Source organism: Populus nigra, chromosome 1 (assembly GCF_951802175.1).
Source record: "Populus nigra chromosome 1, ddPopNigr1.1, whole genome shotgun sequence".
Lineage (NCBI taxonomy): Eukaryota > Viridiplantae > Streptophyta > Magnoliopsida > Malpighiales > Salicaceae > Populus > Populus nigra.
Window position 1 is genome coordinate 13,804,418 of NC_084852.1, and position 13,553 is coordinate 13,817,970.

Genomic DNA, 13,553 nt, shown 5'->3' on the forward strand with positions numbered 1-13,553 from the left:
AAATTGCCTCAGAAATACAAGGATCCGGTTATGTTTACTATACCTTATGTGATTGGCAATCCTAAATTAGAAAGACTATGCTTGATTTAAGAGCATTGATGAATGTTATGCCACTTTCAATTTATAAGGTTTTAAATCTAGGGCCTCTAAAGAAAACAAGGGTAATAATTCAATTAGCAGATATGTTTAATATATACCCTCAAAGCATTGTTGAGGATGTTCTTGTTAGAGTTAATGAATTAATTTTTCCAGTGGATTTTTACATCATTGACATGGAGTTTGCTTCAAATTCAACTCATATATTATTAGGCAGACCATTTATGAAAACAACAAGAACTAATATTGATGTGCATAAAGGAACTTTCTCTTTTGAATTTGATAGATAAATAGTAACATCTAACCTTTTTTATATTATGAAATATTTAGATGACTCTGAATTTGTTTTTCATATTAATTTTATTGACCCTATCATGCAAGTAATTTTGAGTAGAATTTCAAGAAAGATGAGTTGAACTTCGTGTTGCAACATAGCAAGACAGATAAGGATGCCAAGTTGGACAGTAATGAAGATATGAAAGAAACAATTATGTATTTGCATTCACTACCTGTAATGCCATATAAGTTGGTTAACTCACTTTTACAACTAACAATTTTCTATAAAAGGATTTTACCTTCTATTAAACATGCCTCAAAGTGGAATTGAAATCTTTGCCCATACATTTAAAGTATGTGTACTTGGGAGAGGATTAAACCTTGCTAATGATTATTGCAAATAATCTAGCCGAAGTTAGAGTGGAAAAGTTATTGAGGTTTGAAGGAACATAAGACAACGATTGGGTGGACACTGGCAGATATAAAAAGGATCAACCCTACAATTTGTATGCCTCAAATTGTGCTAACAAGTGATGCTAAATCAATGAGAGAGCCTTAATGTAAGTTGAATCCAACCATGAATGAGGTTGTAATGAAAAATATTTTGAAGTTATTAGACTAATAGATCATTTATCCCATTTTCCATAGTCAATGGGTAAGTCCAGTGCATATGGTTCCTAATAACATTAGTCTCACTCTTGTTCCTAATGAGCAAAATGAACTCATTCCAATGAGAGTTTAGAATGTGTGGAGAATTGCATTGATTTCAGGAAGTTGAATGATAACATAAGAAATGATCATTTCCCAATTCCTTTCATCGATGAAATACTTGAAAGACTGGGTAGTAAGTCGTTTTTCTATTTCTTAGATGGCTTTTTTGTTTATTTTTAAATAGTTATAGCTCAAGAATATCATGAAAAACAACCTTCACTTGTCCATTCAAAACCTTTGTTTACCGACGTATTCCTTTTAGATTGTGTAATGCCCCATGTACGTTTCAAAGATGTATGATGAGCATTTTTTTCTGACTTGATTGAAAATTGCATTGAAATTTTTATGGATGACTTTATTGTTTATTGCAATTCTTTTTATTAATGTTTAGATCATTTGGGTAAGGTTTTGAAGCAATGTATTAACACAAACTTGGTTTTAAATTATGAAATATGTCATTTCATGGTCCAACAAGGAATAGTTTTGGGTCATATAGTTTTGGTTAGGGGTATTGAGGTTGATAAGGCAAAGGTTGATTTGATTAAAAGCTTACCATATCCTACTAATGTTAAGGGAATTCATAGTTTTCTTAGCCATGTAGGTTTTTACAGGCGATTCATCAAATATTTTTCAAAAATTGGACAACCTTTATCAAGGTTGTTGCAAAAGGATGAGTCATTTCACTTTGAAGAAGATTATCGAATATCATTTGACAAATTAAAAACAGTGCTTACCTCAGCACCAATTATACAACCACCAAATTAGGACATGCTTTTTAAGATCATGTGCGACATAAGTAAATATGATATTGGTGCTATACTTGGCCTACAAAATGAAAGGAAAAGTCATGTCATTTGTTATGCGTTAATTACGTTAAACTCCACCCAATATAACTATTCAACCTCAAGAAAGAGCTTTTAGCGTTTGCATTGAATAAGTTTAGATCATACTTGTTAGGATTTAAAGTGATTGTTTTTTCATATCATGCAGCCCTCAAGTACCTACTGATAAAAAAGGAATCGAAACCGAGACTCACTCGCTGGATTCTTTTATTGCAAGAGTTTAATTTGGAAATTAAAGATCGAAGAGGAGCTAACAATTCTATTGCAGACCACTTGAGTAAACTTGTACTTGAGGAAGAATCATTATCAATTTTAGATACGTTACCTGATGAGTAGCTTTTGCATCTTCAAAGTAAAGAACCTTGATTTGCTGATATTGTAATATTTGTAGTTACTGGAAAATTACCTAATGATCTAAATAAGGAAAATAAAAGAAAAATAAAAAATGACTTTAAGTATTATGTATGGGATGAACCGTACCTTTAGAAATAGGTTCTGATCAAATTATTCATAGATATGTACCTGATGATGAAATTCTTTCTTATTATCATAACTATGCATATGGGGGACATTTTGGACCTAAAAGAATAGCTAAAAAGATTTTAGATAGTAGGTTTTATTTGGAAATTTTTTTTAATGAAGCATACAAATTTTGCAAGAGTTGTGAGAAATGTTAAAGAATGGGTAGTGTATCCTATAGGAATGAAATGCCACAAATGCTTATTTTATATTGTGAGATTGTTTAAGTATGAGGCATGGATTTCATAGGACCATTCCCTATTTCTTGTGGTTTTGTTTACATACTGCTTGTTGTGGATTATGTTTCGAAATGGGTAGAAGCAAAGGTTACTTATACTAACGATCCTAAGGTTGTTATAGGATTTCTTGTTGTAAAAAGTAGACACAATGAATATAAACAAACTATAACTTGAGGCGTTTACAAACATTGTCCTTAAGGATATTTCCTCAACACAAGACTATCCTCCAAGAACCAACAATTTTCTCCTCTAAAGACAAGGATTATAGAAATAGTGACCAGGATTGAAGTGAAATACCAGCAAGCTTTGCAAACACAAAAAAATAATACTATGATTTTTTCAGCACACTTTGACTTTAAGAGTATATGGTATATATATATACTACTAACATATAACAACTAGGCACAAAATAAATTAGAAATTAAAAAGCTTTTACAACAGTTAAAAAAATAAAAGAGTTGCTGAGGAATTAAAAGGTTTAAAAAATAAAATAAAAGAGTTATTAGGATTTTATGATTATTAAAAAATTAATTCCAAGGAGAGACATGACACTTTACTATGCCTCAACTACTTTTAATTTAGGAGATTATCTTGGGTCCGACACAGCTATAAAACACCATAATCCTTGAATCCAAGTGTTTTAGGCCTAACACCATTTCTAGACCTATGTTTGTCTTGGGTTAGGTTGATCGTTAAACCCATGTATTTTGGATCTAGCACGTTCATCAGACCGATATTACCTTGGATTAGGTTGATCACCAAACTTAAGTATTTTAGATCTAGCATGTTCATCAAACCCATATTTACTTGGGTCTGGCATGATTGTCAAACCTAAGAGTCTTGTGTCTATCGAGGTTGTCAGACTTATATCAAGGTTCATTATATAAACACTAGATAAAAACCTTTTAAAATAGTCTTCATTATTTACAAAATTTCTTAAGTATAATATTTTCAGTAGGTTTGGAATTCCTAGAGCAATAATTAGTGATCAAGGTACCTATTTTTGCAACCAAACTGTTGAAGCATTTATACAAAAATATAGAGTGCGTCATTGAGTAGCCACCACTTATCATCCTCAAACCAATGGATAAGCTGAAGTTTCAAACTAAGAAATTAAAAACATCTTAGAGAAAATGGTGAACCCCAACCAAAAGGATTGGAGTCTACGTCTAAAGGATGCACTTTGGATCATTATTTTAAGGTGGTGAAGAAATGCAACTTAGATCCTAAAGAGGCAGGATCATAAAGGAAGTTGCAACTCCAAGAGTTGGAGGAGATTCGGTTAGAAGCTTATGACAATGCAAGGTTTGATTCTTTTTAAAAGCACACATATACATGCATGCATGAACATGATTAATGCCTTCTTTGTTAAGTGTCATATATAACCTAGCAGCCCATATTTGGACAGTTTCTTTGAATTATAAACTCGCACTACAAGCCTTAAACCAAAAGTGTCTTACCTAAGTCGTAGAGTTAGTGAAGCATCATTTATCATTATCAAAGTATAAGAATACATGGAATAAGTTTGGGAGTGTCTTAATTTTGTAGTGGAGGCAATAAAACAAGTTGTTTTGAGTTTTATAATTTTATGTAAAAAAAAGGTAAAAAAGAAAAAAAAGATCATCTTGTTCTAACTCTAGTGAAGGGTTGGAGATTTAGAAAGTGAAAGATCGTTTCTTGATTTGAATGAAAACTATTCTCTTAAACAATCATTGGAGGAGGTTAATGTGTTGTAATATTTTCAAGTTTAAAATGTCTAGATAGAGTGTTTGGTTTTTGATAATTTTGCTCTATTAGTTTCTATAGCTTTAAGCTACCATACCAAAGATTTTCTACCTTGAACCGAGCCCTAGTACAACCCTTGTAAAGACATTATGATTTGTGTCATGCATGTAATTCAAGTGGTGGAGAATGAGAAGATTTGCAAGCTTATGGGAAATAAATTGATTCTTCCTGCGAGGTCTTCGTATTTAGTTACTTTATTTTCAAATGAAAACACTTGCTGCACATTTTTTTTAAGTTGTGTAAAGTGTTATTCATGACATGTTATGATGATTTGAGATTTTAATTGTTGTTCGTTGATGGCATTAAATTTTTGACATTGAAAAAGTAAAATTGAAATTTTGCCCGAGAATATGCAAAAGCTAAGTGTGAGGGAATTTAAAAATGCAAAATATACATATATTTTTATTCCTTTTAAACTATGTTGCTTAATGTATTTTGAGCATATCCGAGCTTATTGGAAGTTATTTTTATGAGTTTAGCATAACTATGACACTTTATGAATTAATTGTTAAAAGATAAGAATTTATGCATTTTATGTTTCGAACCTTGCTTCTTGTAACAGGTTTTTCACCGAGTTATAATTTCAGAATATGAACATGGGCTGAATCAAAGTTAAAGTAAACATATCAAGCTTTTCAGGAAGGTATTATAGAAAGAAATCTGCGTTCATTTGGACCTCTAATCAAACTTGCAGAATCGGATTGAAATTCTATTTACAGCAAGATTCTCTGCTTTCACACGGCAGATTCAAATAGGTATATCTTAAGCCTCAGACATTGAAATCATATGATTCAAAAGCCCAAATTTATCTACACATCCAGGACTATAACTTTTATAAAGGAAGTCAAGTTAGATAAAATCATTTTGAAGGTGACAATCCAGACACAATCTGAAAGATGAGATTGGTCTCCTAATTTGATAAAGAAACAAACGGTGTCGAGCATCCCACTATGGATGACAGTCTGACATAGAAACAGTGGGCTTTAGGACCCAAGAAAGGTGTAGATCAAGTCTCTAACAGAACACAACTGGAAAAAGGGCTTTACAACATTCTTTTTGTAAACCCCGGTAATATATATATATATATATATATATATATTGAGAAAAAATGGTTTCGAGAATTGAGTAAATTAATTAATATGACTTGTACAAGTATGAAATATAAAATTTTGAATTTTTTTATGAAAAATCACAAACGACTAATTTTATGTTATAGCACATAACTTTCAATTCGGTTATCAGATTAAGTTGAAATTTTGTATGGAGTCTATAAAATATTATTTTAACTTAGGTTAAAGTTTCAGAATTTTTGGAGTATGATAAGATTTGTTTAAGATAAAAGAACAAATAGCACAAATGAATATCTAGAAATTTCTTTAGGGACCAAATTGAAACTTTGCCCAAAACAACCCTATTTATAAGTTGTCAGCAATGAAAAAAAAAGAGTGTGAAGCCAGCCGAAAGAAGAAAATGTGAAAAGAGGGCTTTTGTCATTTTTCATGGAAATTTCTTGAAAAATCAAAACAATAAAAATGTAAGATAGAAATAGCATTAAGTAATTAAAGAGAGGGTTTGATACATTAAGGAGACTACAAGGAGTTAAAAGATTTTAAGTATGCTTTAAAGAAGGAAAAATTGAGCTTAGAGGGAAGTGTGAAGGAGAACTTGATTCAACTTGTTTTAGCTTTTGATTCTTCATTCCATAAGGGTAAGAAAACTCTCTATAATGATCTATTGTGTTGTTTTTCATGTTTGTTCTTGGATTGAATAGAATTTGTATTATGTGAAGGTGGATTCTTGATGTTAGGGTGGTTTGAATGCATGAATTTATATTGATTATATATTTGTTGAGGGAATAAATGTTCGGGCTAGTTATTAATTAGGTTAATTTGTAAAAAAAAACAAAAAAAAGGAACAAAAAAGAAGATGGAGGGGGATAAAGAATGGTTTCCACCTTGGATTTGATATTGATCCCTTATTATGTTATAAATATATATGATCTTATTATGTTGATTAGTGAAATTTTATACATTGATACTTAGTTATTATTATGTGTGATTATGGAACTCTTAGATAAATATAAATGATGGATGTAATTTGTGACGTTGTGCTAGAGTATTGTATATTGACATGAAAAAAAAAGGGTTAAAGTTAATTAAGTGAAAAGTTGAAGAATTATCCTATCACCATTTTTATTTGAATTTTCGACAAAAGTAAAGAATTTTGAGGGGTGGGTTGAATTGATGTAATTAGAGATTTTTGATGACTTAAATGGATAAATTGAGTTTGGATGATGGATTAAAATTTAGAGTAGATTAGAAAGGTGAATTTGACCATGAAAAATATAAGAAATAAAACTTCAAGCTTCAAGAAATTAATGCATTGCATTTAAATAGTGAAAATAATAAAGTAATAAACTAAAGGGAGTGAGGAATTCATTGTTCACCCACATCCAATGCAATGTGGATTACAATAATAATCCATAGTGCATTCCTTCAATTTTTTCACTTTTTTGTTTTTTTGTCACTTTTTTGTCATTTTTTTCTTTGTCAATTTTACTTTTTTAATATTGAGCTGATTAAGAATTTCGCTTTGTAATTTTTTTTCCTTTGAAATACTATGGATTACTACGGTGTTTTTCCACATGGTTTTTCTATTTTATTTTTTTTTATTTTCCAAAATTATATTTGTCGATTTTATTTTTTTAATATTGAGCTGATTGAGAATTTATTTTTGTAATTGTTTTTTAAAAAACATTGTTAATTGCTACAGTGTTTCTCCACATGGTTTTTTTTTTATTTTTTGTTTTTTTATGACTTTCTCCAAAATTATCTTTTTTTTATTTTATTTTTTAATATTGAGCTGGTTAAGAATTACAGTTACAATATGTGAGAGAAGCAATATAGCTTTCCTCACAAATTACTGAGGATTGCTACAGTGTTTCTCCCAACATGTTTTTTTTTATTTTTTTTCTAAAATTATTTTTATCAATTTTATTTTTTTAATATTAAGTTGGTTAAGAATTACAATTACAAATAAATACAAGTAAGGCTAAGTCATGTGGGGAAAACACTATAACTTTCCTCACAAAACACTTTGGATTGATACAGTTTTTCCTCATATAGTTTTTTTCTAGTTTCTTTTGTGTTTTCTTTTTTTGTAATATTTTTTTTCAAAATTTTCTTTGTCAATGCTATTTTTTTAATATTGAGTAGAATTTAACTTGTAATAAATCTTAATCATGTGGGGAGAGCACTGTAGCTTTCCTTACAAAACATTGCGATTACTATTGTGTCTCTCCACATAGTTTCTTTTCTTATGATTTTTTTTCAAAATTGTGTTTGTTAATTTTATTTTTTTTTCTATTGAGCTGGTTGAGAATTACAAGTTATTACAAATAAGGCTAAATCATGTGAGGAAGCATTGTAGCTTTCATCACAAAACACTCTGAATTGCTACAGTGTTTCCAACATGGTTTTTTTTTGTCCCTGTTTTTTTTGTGTTTTTTTTTTCAAAAATTATCTCTATTAATTTTATTGTTTTAATATTGAGCTGATTAAGAATTTAGCTTTGTAATTTTTTCTTTAAAACTCTGTGAATTGCTGCAGTGTTTTCCCGCATATTGTTTTATGATTTTTTCCAAAATTATCTTTGTCAATTATTTTTTTTAATATTGAGTAAGTTAAAAATTATAATTACAATAAAACTAAATCATATGGGTAAAGCGTTGTCGTTTTCCTCACAAAACACTGTAGATTGCTCAGTATTTCTCTAAATGGTTTTTTTATGATTCTTTCTAAAATTATCTTTGTCAATTGTATTGGTGAAAACACTGTAGTTTTCCTCACAAAACATTGTTAATTGCTACAACGTTTTTCCTCATGGGTTTTTTTCCTTCTAAAATTATCCTTGTCAATTTTTTTTAATATTAAGTTGGTAGAGAATTTAGCTTTGTAGTTCTTTTTGCTTTTTATTAACAGAAAAGCTAAATTATGTGGTGAAAACACTGTATCTTTCCTCACAAAACACCGTGGATTGCTACAAATCATTTTGTTCAGTCTCTAAGTTTTTGATCACCAACACAACTTTTTTTTCCATCATGAAATATTGGATTCATCATACCTTTAGTTTCTATTACTTATCTAGTGCTGGTTCACAATTATAACACTATCAAGTACATTTATTTTATAAACCCGCGACAGCACGTGGGCATGCCATATCGTAATAATGAAATGATGTGTTGAATTAGGTGTAAAGGAATTAAATTTCCTATAGTTATTGGGAAATTTTTATAATAATATAACATTTCCTTATAATTGTGGTGAATTAAAAGTTTAGGTTAATGTGACATTGTAAGAATTAATTGTGGAATTATTAAAGAACATGAAGAAAAAAATAATGATAATAATTTCGGGTATTAAAATTGTATTGATAAAAAAATTTACTATGTGGAGAAGTTTTAAATAAATTATTGGATGATGAAGTATTGAAATCATGTGATCTTTTAAATGAAATAGGAGAGGTTGGAGGCTCTAAACAACAACATGAAGTTACTAGTCGAGCATCACTAGTAGGTAGGTATCTGACATCTTGAATTTTTGTAGAAAGATTAATTGAAAAGCATGTGTTAATTTTAATTAGAAATTCTGTAATTTATGTTTTGATGTTAATGGATGAACATATTTGGGTAGATGAATTAGTACTGGTAATTGGACAAGTGAATTAATGCCTAGTAATTGATGGAAGAATTAATGCCCAGTAACTGGGCGGATGAATTAATGTCCGGTAATTGGACGGATAAATTAGTACCGATAATTGGGCGAGTGAATTAATGCCTGGTAATTGGGCGAGTGAAGTAGTGCCAGTAAATGGGGCGGATGAACTAATGCTTGGTAATTAGGCGGGTGAACTAGTGCCGATAATTGAGCAAATGAATTAGTACCGGTAATTGGGCGAGTGAACTAATGCCCGATATTTGGGCGGATGAAGTAGTGTCGGTAATTGGACAGATGGACTAGTGCCCGATAATTGAGCGAATGAATTAATGTTCCTAATAAGGGAGCAGTACCCCCGTGAAATGGCTAAGATTGGAATTAATTAGATGAATATGGAGGTGTAAGATATTAATGATTCATAATGAAGTATGTAGGAAAAATATTTTTATATGGGTGTAGTGAAATGATACATTGCATTTATTGATAATTATGTTGATATAATGTTAATCTTATTTTCAGGACCCTCGCAGTAGTAGAATAGATCTTGCTTGAATATATGCCACTTTTTGTGTATTTATATTGACTAACATTTATTTTAAGAATTATGAATGATGTAAAAGAGGTTGAATGAACCTTTATATTTGTAAAACAAAATTCTTACATGTAATCAATGTGAATATCATACTTAAAAATATCTTTATGTTGTATTAAGTATTTGCATTTTATCATAGTTGCTCATAGGATTAGAAATGTTAAAATGATAGCAAGAAAATAAGAAGCAAAGGAAGAAGAAGAATTTACCCCAAATTTTTATATTTAACTAAGAAATTGTCTCAGATAAAATAGTGGGATTCTTACATTCATAATCTAAGTTTTTATGGTTTTTCTTAGAATCAATTAACTTTGCAAGTTATGTAAACCTTAGTATTATTTATGTATTTGTTTTTATTTATAGCATCTTTATTATCGGACAATACATGTCTATTATTTTTTTGTGATGTATTGATTGGGAAAGAGTTTCAAGATGATTGAACCATAATTATGATATGAATTGTATAAAAAATGAAGATGTCGATAACTTGGTATGGTTATATTACAGGGGAAACTTTGCCGAATTTTTTGTTAAAACAAAATACACCGAATAAAAATTAACACTTATAAGTAAATATGTTTTTTTGGGTTGTGACACTTTTCTTCTCTGTTTTTGTCAGTTTTCCAGCAACTATGAGCTAAACTTTGGCTTTCGGTTCAAGATGAATACACACATCTCTATTAGCAAGTTGTGAGAAGTAATGCTATAATTATAATTCTTTCATATTCAAGTATTTATTTTTTCTTGTTCAAAATTATATTAGTGTTTGTTATATTTAAGCTTGTTGAATTATTTTGAAATGACATGTATGTTTTCTAGTTTCTTTCAATCTGTTATTATTGTTAGGGACTAGAGTAAGAAGTAAATGAATTAATTTGATTGCTGTAACTCTCATCTTGATTTGTTAGGGAATAATAACTAAGTTAAATTGTTAAGCTTTTAAACGTTTGCTTAGAATAATTTCACAGACTTTACTCCTAAGGTTACTGTCGAGTGAATAAAAATTGCTTTCAATATTAAATTTGCTTGATAGTAAAAAATTGATTAGAACGCTTTTCTAATTAATTTACTCGTAATCTCATTGATTTCTCTTAGCTATAAGGGATATCAAATTTATTTACTTGACGTGAAAGAATATTTATTTTATTTTGATGATCAACATATTTATAGAAATGAATGCGTAGATCCTTGAACTGAGTTAACGATATATCAAATTTTTATTTTTATTTTTAGAATTTTTTTCTTTAATTTCTTATTCAAATTCCCTATTCTTTTTTGTTTTAGTATATTGTAGGAAGATTAAACGAAATTTCCATTAGGTTCGACCTGGTTTTCATGATCATACTACAAATTTATTTTATTTATAATAATAAAATTAGAATTATATTTTGATAGTTTTGATGACCGACCTCTCGTGTATATTATATCCACTACAAGTACATAATTGGCAACTTTCATTTTGAAATTTGTTGACAGTTTCCACAAAAGATCTTGCAACAACTTTTAATTTCCTCTATTTAATCTTTCTAGGGTCCATAGCACTGATTTTGTTAGGACCCTCTATTTAATCTTTCTAGGGATTAAGAGCACTTAAAACTTTAGAAATAGTTTTATTGATATTGTTTTGTCTATTTTTAATCATGGAATGATGAATCCTAATATAACCTATACTCAAACTAAAGCATATCTCCTTTTCTAATAAATATATGATTCCTGACTTGTTATGTAACACTAACTAATTATGCATGTCGAGGATTCTTATTCTATATTGGCTTGGATTCTCAAGTGGATCAGACAAATGTTTTTTTAATGGTCCAGCAATTCATCATAATTGATATATAGCACGAATAAAAAACAATTAAACACATAAACAAATTGGCAAGTAGGGTTGTAGGGTTCTAAATTTCAGGGGAAAGGGTCAGCTTCACATTCAACTTATTGCCATTTTAACGCATAGTAAGGCATTGAACACCTGAGATATTATCAATAATTTGTCATCTCTTTGGGTTTTATTAAGGATAATATATACATATATATACATATATATATATATATATATATATATATATATATATGTATGTATGTATGTATGTATGTATGTATATGTATGTATGTATACTTGTAGTATACACAACACGCATCACTTAATATTGCAACTTGATTAAAAAAAATCATCGGCAAAACATATTTTTAAAATAGGAGGATAAGAAAATATATATGATATGATAGTTTGCTGCAAAAGGTAACATTAATTATAAACAAGCCGAGAGATTAATGTCACCATGAAGAAGTCCAGAACCTCTGGAAGGAACTGCACGCAGCAAGTGCTAACCCAATGCTAGATTAATGTCATGAACATCTAGATTGGGTTCGCGATCTTTTCTTACGCCCATATGTCTGAGAAACCTTGTATTTTTAATTTATTTTTTTAGATTAATATGGATGTTAGGACCAGTTTGCATGTATCTCAATTAATCCTATGAATTTTCAAGTTAACAATCATATAAATCTCCAGTGATCTTTATATTTGTGAAACTTAAACTGGTGATCTTTGTGGAGTAAATTCAAAACTTGACTAGCTAAACTATACTTCTCAAGATTAATTTTACAAGTTGTGGATTTGAAAGCTAATTAATTGATCAATATATACAAAATCTAGTTCCCGTTGCGTGAATGTATGTTTTCTATATTTTATTGATTTTAGGGTAAACAAAATATTAAAAAAAAGTAAAGAAAAAAACATTAATACCCCATCCAAGAGGTTTATTTTTTGGACCACGCACAAATATAATTTTATTATAGCGTAAAACAACACACAACACGCTATTTAGTTTTTTTAGGTGACTTGAGAAGTGAGGTTTAAAATATTAAATATTTTAAATTATAAAGTCAATGCATAGGATGTCTGCTGCTGGTAGCGTAAAAACAATTTTCCTACAACATTTTAATTTTTCTTCACTCAAATAAAAATAAAAATAAAAATAAAAATAAAAATAAAGATGACATTAGATTGAATTGACTCGACGGGAACCAATTTTGATTTTTCTAATCTTCATGTCATCTAAAATTTTGGAAGAGGTGATAGTCTCAATTAAAATGGGTCCCACTCATTTTATAATACATTTTTCTTTTAATTTGATCATAAAAAATATTGTCAAATCATCAATTAAAATTAAATATTTTATTGAATGATTAGCACTTTCACGTTGAATAGATATATTTAATTTTTTTTAAATAACATAATTAGAAGACTCATTTTTTTTATTAGAGAATGAAAGAAGCAAAATTATATTTTCTAAAGAGAATAGAAATAGAAAAATGAAAAGAAAACAATTCTAGTAATTTCATTGTAGTGCCCGAATTGGAAACTAAGTGAAGTTGTGTAATGTTTTTTTAATTAGAAATATATTAAAATAATATATATTTTAATTTTTAATATTATTATATAAAATAATTAAAAAATAATTTTCAAATATTAGTTTAATATTTTCTCTAGTAAAAAACAATTTTAAAAGTAAATAAAATGTCAAACCTTACATGCAGTATAGTAAACAAACTAGCCATTTAACCCGCGTTTCGTCGCGAGTTATAATTTTGTTTTCAAAAAAATACTGGATATGCATTTTATTTCAATGTGTTTTTTTTATATAAAAAAAATTCAAAATGTAAATTAAAAAGCCTATACAAGCAAGATCAAGATATTTCATAACATAAAATGAGACTTGCATCCAATTGTATTTACCAAACTTATTTATTTAAATAAATAAAAGATCAATCT